Source organism: Danio rerio, chromosome 20, assembly GCF_052040795.2.
Source record: "Danio rerio strain M-AB ecotype USA chromosome 20, GRCz13ab, whole genome shotgun sequence".
NCBI lineage: Eukaryota > Metazoa > Chordata > Actinopteri > Cypriniformes > Danionidae > Danio > Danio rerio.
The window spans coordinates 17,331,328-17,343,777 of NC_141040.1; the positions used below are offsets into that span (position 1 = coordinate 17,331,328).

Genomic DNA, 12,450 nt, shown 5'->3' on the forward strand with positions numbered 1-12,450 from the left:
TACTTGCATGAATTTTGGTGCGCTCACAGCATTCAAAAAAGTGAATGTGTTTTTTAACTAGGTGTACCTAAAAAATGTGCGCGGGTCACATGTGCGCCACTTGAACACCATGTGCACGTTATACAAGCCTCTATTGGAAATGACAAACTCACAACCTAAGCTTATTAGCATTCTTTTCAAGGCGCACATTCAGCAGCCAAATTTAAATAAATCTATAGCGATTCATATCGAACTTTTGTTTTTTTTAATCGCTATTGACAATGGTGTTGAATCAGTAAATATTGATACCAATTTTATCGCACAGCCCTACATTACACTGCCCCAAAGCTCCCTCAATCCCTGAAAAGTGTAAAGCTCTAGAAATGAAGCAAGGGCAAAAGGGAAGCTAAAGATCAGCAGACAGACAGACAGGAATCACCACCTGTGCTGCTGACAGAAACAGCTGCTCCAGAGCAGCGTTTCAGCTCCAACCATTAGGCGACATTAGAATCCCCCTCGCAGTCATCCGAAAAAGACAAAGCTTTCTTATGTAGAGACAGGAAGTGCTTAGAGAGAAGGAAGGACATAGAGTGAAGAAGCGAGAGTGTTTTTTGGGGATTAAAGCAATGCCAGATGCTCTGGTTTATCTATAAACAATCCTGACAGGCAATACAATAACACTGCTAATACTCAGAGGCCCATAAAACCACAGCTAAAATTAACAACAGAAATTGAACCTTTGCATACAGTTAATGATTTGACTAACAAAAGAGATCAAAGATGTTTCGACTTCTCCTTTTAGGGAAAAACACTCTGTGCAGGTGCACAAATGCTTGTCAACGCATTACAAACATATGACCACACTGCAAATACTCAAAGTGCATTCCTGCGGTGGGTAAAAAAAACCTCATTAATCAACAGGGAAATGAGGGAATTGAGTCCAGTTCAAACTACAACAGCATCTGATTTTGTTTTCTTTAAAGGAATCAATTTCAATAATTATCCAAATAAATGATAAATCTCTCTTACCTTTAAGTTTTAAGGCAGATTCACATAGGGCTGCTCGATTATGGGAAAAATCATAATCACGATTATTTTGGTCATAATTGTAATCACGATTATTCAAAACGATTATCAGTTGAAGTCAAAATTATTCGCCTTCCTGTGAATTTATTTTTATATATAAATAATTTCCGAATGATGTTTAACAGAGGAATTTTTTACAGTATTTCCAATAATATTTTTTTCTTCTGGAGAAAGGCTTATTTGTTTTATTTCAACTAAAATAAATGCAGGTTTAAATATTTTGAAACCTATTTTAATAGCTCGATATTATTAGCCCCTTTAAGCAATATATATATGTTTGATTGTCTGCAGAAGAAACTACTGTTATATAATGACTTGCCTAATGTCACTTTAAGCTGAATACTAGTACCTTGAAAAATGTCTAGTAAAATATAATGTGCTGTCATCATAGCAAAAAAATAAAAGAAACCAGTTATTAGAAATTAGTTATTAAATCTGTTATGATTAAACTGTGCTTTAAGCATCTTCACTGTATTTTTTATTTTATTATTGATTAATGATAAAAACTGTCAGCAGCAGCAGAAATATCGCGCGCTGTCACTTTAAGAATAGTGCGGCTCTGATATGGTTTCTCTTTCACGTGTCTTTTGATTCTCAACTTGTTTGTTTATTACACAAATGAGGGTTAATATGAATAATCAATAAACACTGCGCTCTGACACAAATGTGCATGTATTTGACCATTAAAGCGCTCACATTAAGATCGCGTTAGATGTGTGTGTGCTCTGCTGTCCGAGGCTAAGCGCAGCGCGCGCATAAACACACACACGTTACCTGTCCGAGGCTAAGCACGGCGCGCACACAGAACAGCACGTAGTTTTTCGCACTTTTAAAAATATGAAAGATGCGCATCCCCTGCAGCAAAAGTTACATTACAGCACATGCTTTTAGTCATTTTCACATGGAACTGAGCTTTGCAGAGCAACACGTGTACAACTGTAAAGGGGGCGGTATGTGATGGAATAATCGTTTATCTCGATTAATGGTTTTTCATAATCGTTAAAAGCCAAAATCGAAATCGGATTTTCGATTAATTGCACAGCCCTAATTCACAGTTTAAACTACTTTTTAATTATGACAAACACTTCAACCAGATGAATATTTCACAACACTGAGGTGTAATATTTCTAAAGACAAATATTGATACGATGTACAGTTGAAACCAGAAGTTTACATACACTCTAAAAAAGGAACATAACCTTTTTTTAAATAATGTCTGATGGTAAATCAAACTAAACATTTACTATTTTAGGTTCGTTAGATTCCCTAAATGATTTACATTTGCTAAATGCCAGAATAATGTGACTTTTTTATTTTTTGTTGTGAATATTTTATTAATTTCCAGACAGACAAAAGTTTACACACATTTCCTTGGTATTTCTTATCTTTGCTTTTAAACTGTATAACTTTGGTCAAATGTTTTGGGTATCCTTCCACAAGCTTCTCACAATGGTTTGAAGGAATTTTGGCCCATTCCTCCAGACAGAATTGGTTTAACTGAGTCAGATTTGCAGGCTGTCTTGCTCGCACAAGCTTTTTCAACTCAACATATTTTCAACCCACATATTTTTTATAGGATTGAGATCAGGGCTTTGTGATGGCCACTCCAAATAATTCACTCTGTTGTCCTTAAAGCACATTTGAACTAATTTGGCAGTATGCTTAGGTTCATGTTCTGTTTGGAAGACCCATTTGTGGCAGTTTTAATTTCCTGGCCTATGTCTTAAGATGTTGCTTCAGTATTTCTACATAATGTTCTTCATGTTGCTATCTATGCTGTGAAGTGGACTAGTCCCTCCTGCAGCAAAACAGCCCCCCAACATGATGCTGCCGCCCCCATACTTCACAATTGAAATGGTATTCAAAGGCTTGTAGGCTTTGCCCTTTGTCCTCCAAATTTAACACTGGTCATTATGGCAAAACAATTTAATCTTAGTTCCATCAGACCACAGGACATGTCTCCAAAAATTATTCTTTTCCCAGTGTAATTTAGCAAATTGTAAATTGGCTTTTTTTGCTGACTCTGGCTTTTTTTTTTAAATAGTTATGTGCCTTTTTATACAGTGTATGTAAACTTCTGGTTTCAACTGTATATCGAGACAGTTGTTCTATTTTATTAGTCAAGTTCCTGCATATTCGATGATTACATTTTTATCCTAATTGTAAATAAAACCACACATGTAGTACTTCATTATCTTGTTGAAACTACAGTAAGTGCTTCTCTTTGGAGTTGGTTGCATGATCTTAAGGCTGACTCATACTTTAAGCTTCAAGCGCACACGTATGCTCCTGCACAGCTTTCGCACGGTCACATAGCCCTGTGACAAGTGACGAGCTGTGACGAGTATGGGTGGTGCTGCAAGCCACGAGCCCGATAGAGCAAGTGTTTACAAGTGTCGAGTCCCGTAAAGGAGCTCCTGATGGAAATTGTTGTTTTGCTTTTACCATATGATTAAAGCTGTTGCATGTCCGCTGGTTCCCACCTCTGAATGAGCGAGTTTTAGCTACTTGTTCATTAAGGTAGGGTTCAGAAAAAACAAAACACCCGCAAAGAAACTCGACACAGAGGAACATAAAAACCTACAGCCATCTAGCGTTTCAAAAGTGTTATTGCAGAGCAACACAAACAGCACGAAGAATTATAAATGCACAAATACACGCAAGGCAGGAGCCGTAGGTCACGATATCGGGGACTGATTCATTAAATCCCCACCCTCCATTTGACGTTCCAATTTAGTTTCCTATTTATTTTTACGCCAAAGTGCCGAAGTAAAACAGGTAAGAATTTCTGATAGACTTTAAACATTTATAATTGGAACAGCGTCCCTAGTGACAATTCTGGGAATGTAACATCTGACTCCACTATGATTTGCGATTTTGATATATGCAGTTTCCAACAGAACCAACATGTTTTAACAGAATAAAACATGTATCGCAGGAGTGATAACTTGAAATATGCTAAAACGGCAATCGCAGTTAAGCAAAAGACGCAATAACTCCAAAAACTTTTTTATTCATGCACCATTCACTCACACTGGGTATGTGCCTGCAACTTTGGTACCATCCTTGTCAGCCTCCAGTATCAAGTAATGCAAATTCAGTATCAAGTACTGAAATTATAAAAATGTCCCCACTAACATTCTGAAACACTACTAATTGGCCATTGCATTCACTTGCTCAACAGATATGACTGTAATTGGCCATGAAGTTCATCGGTTTACCACGCTTTAGCGCTGTTCGCCAACTGCAATCACAAATACACGAAAGTAGGGCTGCACAATATTGGAAAAATTGACATTGCATTATTTTATTCGTCTACAATATATATTGCGGCATTGAATAATTTCACCAGATTAAATGAATATGTCTATTTGGAAAGAATTTGTAATTTTTTATTTATTTATTTTTTTTCAATTTTGTAAGACATTGCATCTACATAAATTATAATAAATCAATCACAAACATTGAGAAATATAGTACAGCAACACCACTGTGCGAACAAAAGACACAGCACTATATGATTTTCCGGAAGTCCAGCAATATTTAGATGCACAAATTTAATAATCAAATGTAAAATCACACCATATAGTGTAAATATACATAAATGCAATGCATTTTCCTTAAAGTTAAACATGTAACTAATTTTGCCTGAATACTTTTAATCTGAATTAACTTATAAAAACACACGTAAATAATAAATGTTTTGGTAACTTTATGGTTACACGTTGCAAACACTCCACAAATCAGGAGTGTTTTCCAATACCTGGTCAATAATAATATGGATTCAACATTGCAGATCCTGCGATGTGACTATTGTGGAAGCGCACATTCCGATATCAATGCTTGTGCAGCCCTACACAAAAGCATTTCTTAATGTCAGCTTATAGACAGATCAGCTGATGAATGAAGTCTGATGTCGAAGTTGATACTTTTGACAACCCTAACTACTATTAGTTCTAAGAACTATGAAAAAACTTTTTCCGGTGCAAAAGCCCCTTATGAACCCTGCCTGCACGGTCACATTTGATGTCTTACTGAGTACTGACACAGCATAGCATATCAAATTCCTTACAACTCTCAATGGTGATATCTAATCAGGATATTTATTTAAGTCACATTTTAATGGCCACTTTCCTCTTGATCATTACAGTAAGAGGCTACTTGACTGCTTTGATTTAGGGCGATTTCATCATAACAGAGCTCCATTCAGACAGAAAACTCCTGAAAGGCTTCCTCATTTTCATAGTGCATGTGATCAATAAGTGCTGAGCCAGACATAATTAATGTCTTTTAGCTTGAGTTTCATGGTGAAAGACTGTGAATGGCTTCACCGCTATTGACTGGCAACTTTTATACAAACTACTAGCAGAGTCAGTAAAAACACATTCATTCACTGGGTCTTGGAACATAGTACACTGCTTACTTGGAAATCTCAAGCAATCGTAAATCCTTCTGGAACAAGCTTAAAATAAGCACTCCTATTAATGTTAGGCTGGAAATAATATTAATTAACTGATTGTAACAAATCATAACACAGATTATGGAATTATCCATGTTATTTTCAGGTCATTCGATTTTTTTATTAAAGCATTTGTGCTGTCTTAACTTCAAACCTTGCCAACTGTAAGTAGCTGGAGATAGATAAATGCACAAACAATTCAGTTTTTGAGTGTGGAAACAGTCAAATATTTTAAATGACTTGCAATTAAATGGAATAGTTTGGATTGTGGTGTTAATTTGAATTTTAAAATTATAAAAATTCTGACTACTAACTGGGCTTTCTAATATTATGGCTATTAAACGTATTAAAAAATATCAGTGGCAACAACTAATCACAGACTAATCGGGAAATGAAGCATCCACATTCTGCCAAAAGTTCTTTCTCTTGTCAATTACACTTAACAGAAGCAAACTGAAGGGTGATTCTCTGATAATACATTATCTGCAAGCTTTTTTTCATGCTTTCACATCTGTAGTTCGGTTCATTTGGTCTGGCATTAAATGATACATTGTAGGGCTGCTCGATTTTGGAAAAAATCATAATCACGATTATTTTGGTCATAATTGTAATCACGATTATTTAAAACGATTATCAGTTAAAGTCAAAATTATTAGCGCTCCTGAGAATTTTGTTTTTTTAAATAACTATTTCCCAAATTATGTTAAACAGAGCAAGGAATTTTAACAGTATTTCCTCTAATATTTTTTTCTGCTGGAGAAAGTCTTATTTGTTTTATTTTAGCTAGAATAAAAGCAGGTTTAAATATTTAGAAACCCATTTTAAGGTCAATATTATTAGCCCCTTAAGCAATATATTTATTGATTGTCTGCAGAAGAAACTACTGTTATACAATGACTTGTCTAATTACTCTAATTAAGCCTTTGAATTGCACTTTAATCTAAATGCTTGTATTTTGAAAAACATCTAGTAAAATGTTATGTACTGTCATCATAGCAAAGATAAAACATCTGCGGCATTTTCTGCCGTCTTTGGGTCCTTTTCACACCACACTGCTGGCTTTGTTCCGAACCAGTTGAAAAGAACCAAAATGCAGACATTTGACAAAATCCACATCTCTCATTGGCCAGGTGTTGTTGAACATAGTTCCTAAACTGCTTAATGACTGGTCAGAATTCACATGCGGGAAAATTCCAATGAACTCCCGCAAGTAAACAAATCGCCACATACAAAATGTCGCTTTTTACTTTGGATGGACAACTGCGCTGACTGACTGTATCCCTGCTTTAGACAAACTATACATTTCGAGAATGAAGCGCGGCCAAGGCTGGAAAACAGTGTTTAATGCATCGCTCATCACTTCAGGAGGAGGTGTGAATTAATTTAGCTAAACTGCGACACGGTCATCTTGCGGAAATATTACCAACAATTTATCAGGTAAGGTTATTACCCCTCTCTCTATCTATTGGTAAAGCGCTGTCTGTCAAAAAATATTTTTAATCCATATCCCATAATGCACAGCGCATCTGCCAACAGCAGCTGGATTAGTCCAAAAGGCGAAGTACTTGTTGCGATTGGGTCTGTTTTAGTTCGGATCATATTCTCACTACAAACGAACCGCTCCAGGGTTTGTTTGAAAGCGTACCGAGACCACCTCTACAAGCATTCACATTCACACCTGCCCAAGCGAACCGCACCAAGAGGGAAAACGAACTCTAATGCGATTCAATCAAACTAAATAAGGCAGGTGTGAAAGCACCCTAAGAGTAATTGTAGGCGTCTTTCCAAAAATAGTCACTTGAGGACCTTTAAAAGGTCACCTAGCAACTAACTGTCCACATAATGTGTAAAAGCAGTATTTCAGTCAAAAAATGCACCCCCATTAAACCATACAAAGCATATGTGGATTTCTTTCTTTGGTTTAAATAATTTTGGCTGAAACCATCGTCCTTGATGATTCATGAAACTTAAGTCAATGGTCATCAGCATTTTACAAGACAAAAAACAAACAAATAAATAAAGGCAAAACCAAATTAATACACATGCTATCGATACAGAGTACTTTAAGGTCCCATGCAGTGCTTTGAAATATGCATCTTTAAATCAATAGCCCCTTTCACACAGTGATAGCAGTTAATATCCGGAAAAAATTCTAGAATGAATTTACCGGTAAATTCAAAGAAGAGCTGTTCACACAGGCAAGGATGTTATGGAATTTTCATTCCAAAATAGTGGTAAATTCTGACATCATTTCCCAGAAATGACCTCTAAACAGCTGTGATTAGATTTGTAAACATTTGACTGCATTACAAACTCTGTGGATGGAAAAGTATTGTGAACACCGATGAAAACATATGAAGGTACACTTTCACATGTTGAGATGTACACAATATGTGTGTGTGCTGGCGCTCACTGGTTGCTTTGCGTGCACACTCATCACGCAACTGAAGGAAGCAGAACTTGAAGGCAAACATCAGCGGCTTATCATAAGCATTCAATTGATATTTATTTACACAGTTGGCATTAATAAGGACCATAGAAACGTTATCTGACTAAAATCTAGCAGCTAAATGTTTCTGGAATGATATTCAAAATATTATAGTTTTATAAACGGTACGGATTTAAATGTGTTTGAATGTTCTGATTGGCTGGAGTAAACATGTCACGTCAGTGTGTTCTAATCATAAATACGCTCTTTCTGGCAATTCTCCTTCTGCATTCACATAGTGCATCATTCCGGCAAATTACCGGTAATGTAACAACTTCTCTTTCCGGAAAATTGCTGAAACAAATTTACCGGTATTTTCAAAAAGGGCCTGTTCACACATACAGACCTTTCCGGAATTACCTGTCGGTAATTTTCCAGAAAGGTCTGTAAATGTGAAAGGGGCTATTGTTTGACGTAATCTCAGGCCTCGTTTACACTAATGTGTTTTTGTTTTAAAAAAAATACGTTTTGCTACGATTAAGCCATCCGTCCACACTACACCAGAGATTTTGAACGCCAAAAACGAAGCTTGGAACTTGGAAACACTGAAGAGGCCGTTTCATTTTAAAATGCTGCTGCTCCGTCTCAGTGTGAATAGGCAAAAAAACTGAGACATCTGCAAAACGGAGGCAGCGCTGCAGACATTCGCCTCTTTTTTTATGACTTATTATTATATTATTTAATATTGGCTTTTTCCCCAATATAAAGTAGCCTACACACAGTTCAGTCCTGCATCCTCTCTTTGTAAGTTCAGGCTTCGCAAGTTTGATATGGAAAACAAACTCCCGAGGACATGTTGGGTAAATCTTCAAAGGTAACAGTGTACTTTATAACCTTATTCACATCACCCTGGATACGTTCGTTGTTTCACTATATCTTAAGCACATCCCTCTAAGAATAAGATCTCACCTTACCTAAGTGAATAAATTAAGGATGTTGCATAAATGTAATGGTCAAAAGTAGCTTTACAAGAAATGATAGATAAAACAAATGGTAGGAAATATTACTAACAATGTAATTTGGAAACATTGCTCATGGGTTTTAGAGCTGCCCGAACATGCTCGTGCATCTTTCTCTGCTTGTAAAGTCGTAAACAAACACTCGTAATCGGTTTGTGAGATCGGCCAGATCAGCAAGTACAGATCGAGTCATGAATTGTGATTATCGGACGATTAATCAGAGCATCCCTACTTTTAATCTATAACCTCATTAAGGGGCCGATCACACCGAATGTGTTTTTTGCATTGAGAGGTGCCTCTTTTGAATGGTTTACTAACGGCCATGAGCACTTTGCGCGATGCTTATGTGCCCTGCCACCCTTGCGCGCTATGTGCTCTGAGTTAAAAAATAGTCAACTCTGAGCAAAAAAGGTGTGTTACGACACTCGCGTCTTTTTCATTCTCCAATCAGAGGAAAGCAGAGGCAAGGCAAAGTGCTTAGAATAACCAAGAGGGGACACTCAATAAAACGTTTCATTGCAAAAGCAGCCCCCAGCAACAGCCCTGTAATTCAGCCATTTTGGAGTGAAAGCGATCGGCCGTCCATTGGATCTTATTGCTGCTGCGATGGCAAGCAGCTGCTTTGTTTTTTTATTTACTTATTTTAAAAGTGCATTAAAGCTGAGATACAACCTGACAGACGACAATACAACACTTACTATCACAATCATCAGCACTTTTAATAGTTTATTGTACCGATATATAATATGCTGTTGTTCTATTGGAGTTTTCATTCCAAAATGACCCCCACGCCATCTAGTGGCTGTTTCCTAAATTGCACTAGAGTGTCGCCTCCTGCTGAAGGGTTTCTGTTGAGGTGCCTGCAGTGTTTGTGTTGTCAAGACAACAACTGAGACTTTTGAAGTTGGAGAAGAGACTTGTAGTTCACTATATAATTAAAAAAAAAAACGTATTAACATCAACAGCATACAGTCGTTGCATCGCATTTTTGGAACATAAATGCGCGTTTGGTGTGATCGGCCGCTAAGATGTTCATGAGTCTGAAGGAAGGTTGTGCGTGTTGTATTGCACCACAGAAAAGCGAGCACTGTTTTGAAACGCTCACCTGTCATCAAAACTTTTAAAAAATGGGGAGCGCTCAGTGTGAAATTAACGCTCAACACAGCATTTTAAACGTCCCGTGAAGTGTTTTGAAATAGAATTTTTTATTCGTTTTTTTACGTAATCTCAACTGAAACACAAAGAGAGGGTGGGACATCGTGTAGTTCCACCCCTTTTTAAAAGAATAGCCAATAGCGTTTTGTTTTGTCACAGCTCTGCCAGTGAGGGTGATTGAGCTCAAGTGCATCAAATCAAAAGCACACAAGAACCATGTTGAAAGGGGCGGGGCATGTCAGACACTAGAGAGCATTTGATTAGTTATGATTTGATGAGAAACTGTAGTATGAGTTAATGCTTTACATGTTTATATCAGTTTTAGGTCTTCTAAACGCAAATTGTCACAATTTTAGATTACACTAGTTTATTGATATCCTAAAAACGAACAATACTGATTGTAACATCCAAAAAAAAAAAACGTTATTATAATTTAATTGGACTTATAAAAATGCAGCGGTTCTACTGACAACAAAAGAAAAGAACAGCAATTACTTTTCTGCATCGCTAAAACGCTACGCTGAGCACGCACCTTAATGGCCATATGTTGTACTGCCCATAGCACCCGTCACTGACAGGAGGACAAAAACAAACCAAGTAATATTACAGGTTATTTGCTGCATAAAAGTGTTCTTGGAGCTTCGTATGCTAACATTTAAACCACTGAAGACACGTGGAATGTTTTGACATTGTTTTAGTACCTTTTATAGGCTTTAAACGTCTCCATTCTGTTGCTGTCTATGGAGGATGAGAGAGCTCTCGGATTTCATCTTCAATAACCTAACTTGATTTGCGAAGACAAATGAAGGGCTCAGAGGGTGATTAATTAATACTAGTTTCCTTTTGGGGTGAATTAACCCTTTAGTGTTATCTCCTTCCAATTTTGTCCACATACTTCCTTAAAATTGATCAGTTTAAGCACAGTTAAACACATATCTACAACAGCTAACCTATATGGAATCTCCTTCAAACGCTGTCAGAATTGTAATGTCTTTGCTTGTCATGACAGTAATGGCCGACACGACTTCCATATTAATTAGTAGCTAGCAACTATGATATCTGTCATAAAATCTGAGCAATTTTGAAAGAAATCAGCTTGTGAAGGTGTGAAATAAGCCTCGGCTGGAGTGTGTGTGACACACCCCGACTCGGAGCGAGGTGGAGGGCACGTGAAACCCCCTCCAGACAAACAACCGTTATCCTGCGGTGATCCACCTCCATCCAGCACGAGAATAAACTTAATCCCGCAGATTATTACACACACACGAACACGCCAGCCGCAAAAGCGCAGCCCATTATCAACAGAAAGCGAGCACTATACAGGCAAAAACTCACATCAAGCGCCTGACACGCACATACACACGGATTCCCTCCCAAACGGGCGCATCTTTAGTCCGTTAACAGCATGTCGCCGGTCGGAGCGGCTATTAATCGCATCCTAGGCGTGCTGCTTCTGTAGCCTGTTTGCTAACATCCCGCTCATAACAGCTCAGTGCATCACAAGCAACTAAAACAGCGTCAAACTCACCGCTTCGCGATCTGGGCTCCACTCCGGTGCAGAGATGCTGCGATCGTTACTCTAAGGTCCACGCGATGCTCCCAGCAAACTAATATAAACAATGCAAAACAACAACAACAGCTGCGCGCCTGTAATGATCCGGCAGGAGCGGTAATTGTGTATGTGTTGAGTGTGTCCGTTGATCCGACAGTGGGCGGGGCTACGGTCTCAGTCTGATTCGGCTGCGATGTTATTGGAGGAGAGTGTGTGATGGGCGGGGCTAGGGCTCTATCTAATGCTGCTAGGGTGTTATTGGAGGAGAGCTGAAAGAGGGAGCGGTTTCAGGCTCCTGCAGCCGTGTCAATGAAAAGACAAGCGTTATATAGTAACTGGTGAGGTAGATACATTTTTTGTCGCTTTAATATTCCTATTAACACAAATAATTTGCTATTGTTTTGATGCTAATATGAGTTAATATCTGACTGTTTCAAAATATGCCCTACCCTTCTGTTTTGCCTTGTTTTGCGGTGGAGAAGCATTGCTTTTTCGATACTTCCTCTAATAAATGAATATGTTTGTTATTGCTTTATGGATTTAACATCAGTTTATTGTAATGGCTATGGTTTTGATTTTGCCTGCAAGATAGTTTGTCTGATTTCTCTTTACTTTGGGAAAATGTTTAGTTTTGGATTTGTTAATATTGGGGAAATACCCAACAAACACATCTTCGTTGTAGTTATGTCTGTACAACGTTGCATTTTTTTACGTGCTCGCTACAATGTCACAACGTAACACAAATGTAAGTGAGAAGGCTGTAGCAACGTTG

General features: G+C 37.7%; 1 protein-coding gene across 11 annotated transcripts in view; it reads right to left on the reverse strand.

The window, feature by feature from the left end:
- The window catches only part of ralgps2 (Ral GEF with PH domain and SH3 binding motif 2), a 225,702-nt gene extending 213,879 nt beyond the window's left edge, over nt 1-11,823 (reverse strand). For 10 of the 11 annotated variants that reach the window (XR_015517496.1, XR_015517498.1, XR_015517497.1 and 7 more), the window contains exon 1: nt 11,655-11,818. The gene's annotated coding sequence lies outside the window, so the exon portion shown is untranslated. 11 annotated transcript variants of the gene reach the window in all.
- Between the last annotated feature and the right edge of the window lie 627 nt (nt 11,824-12,450).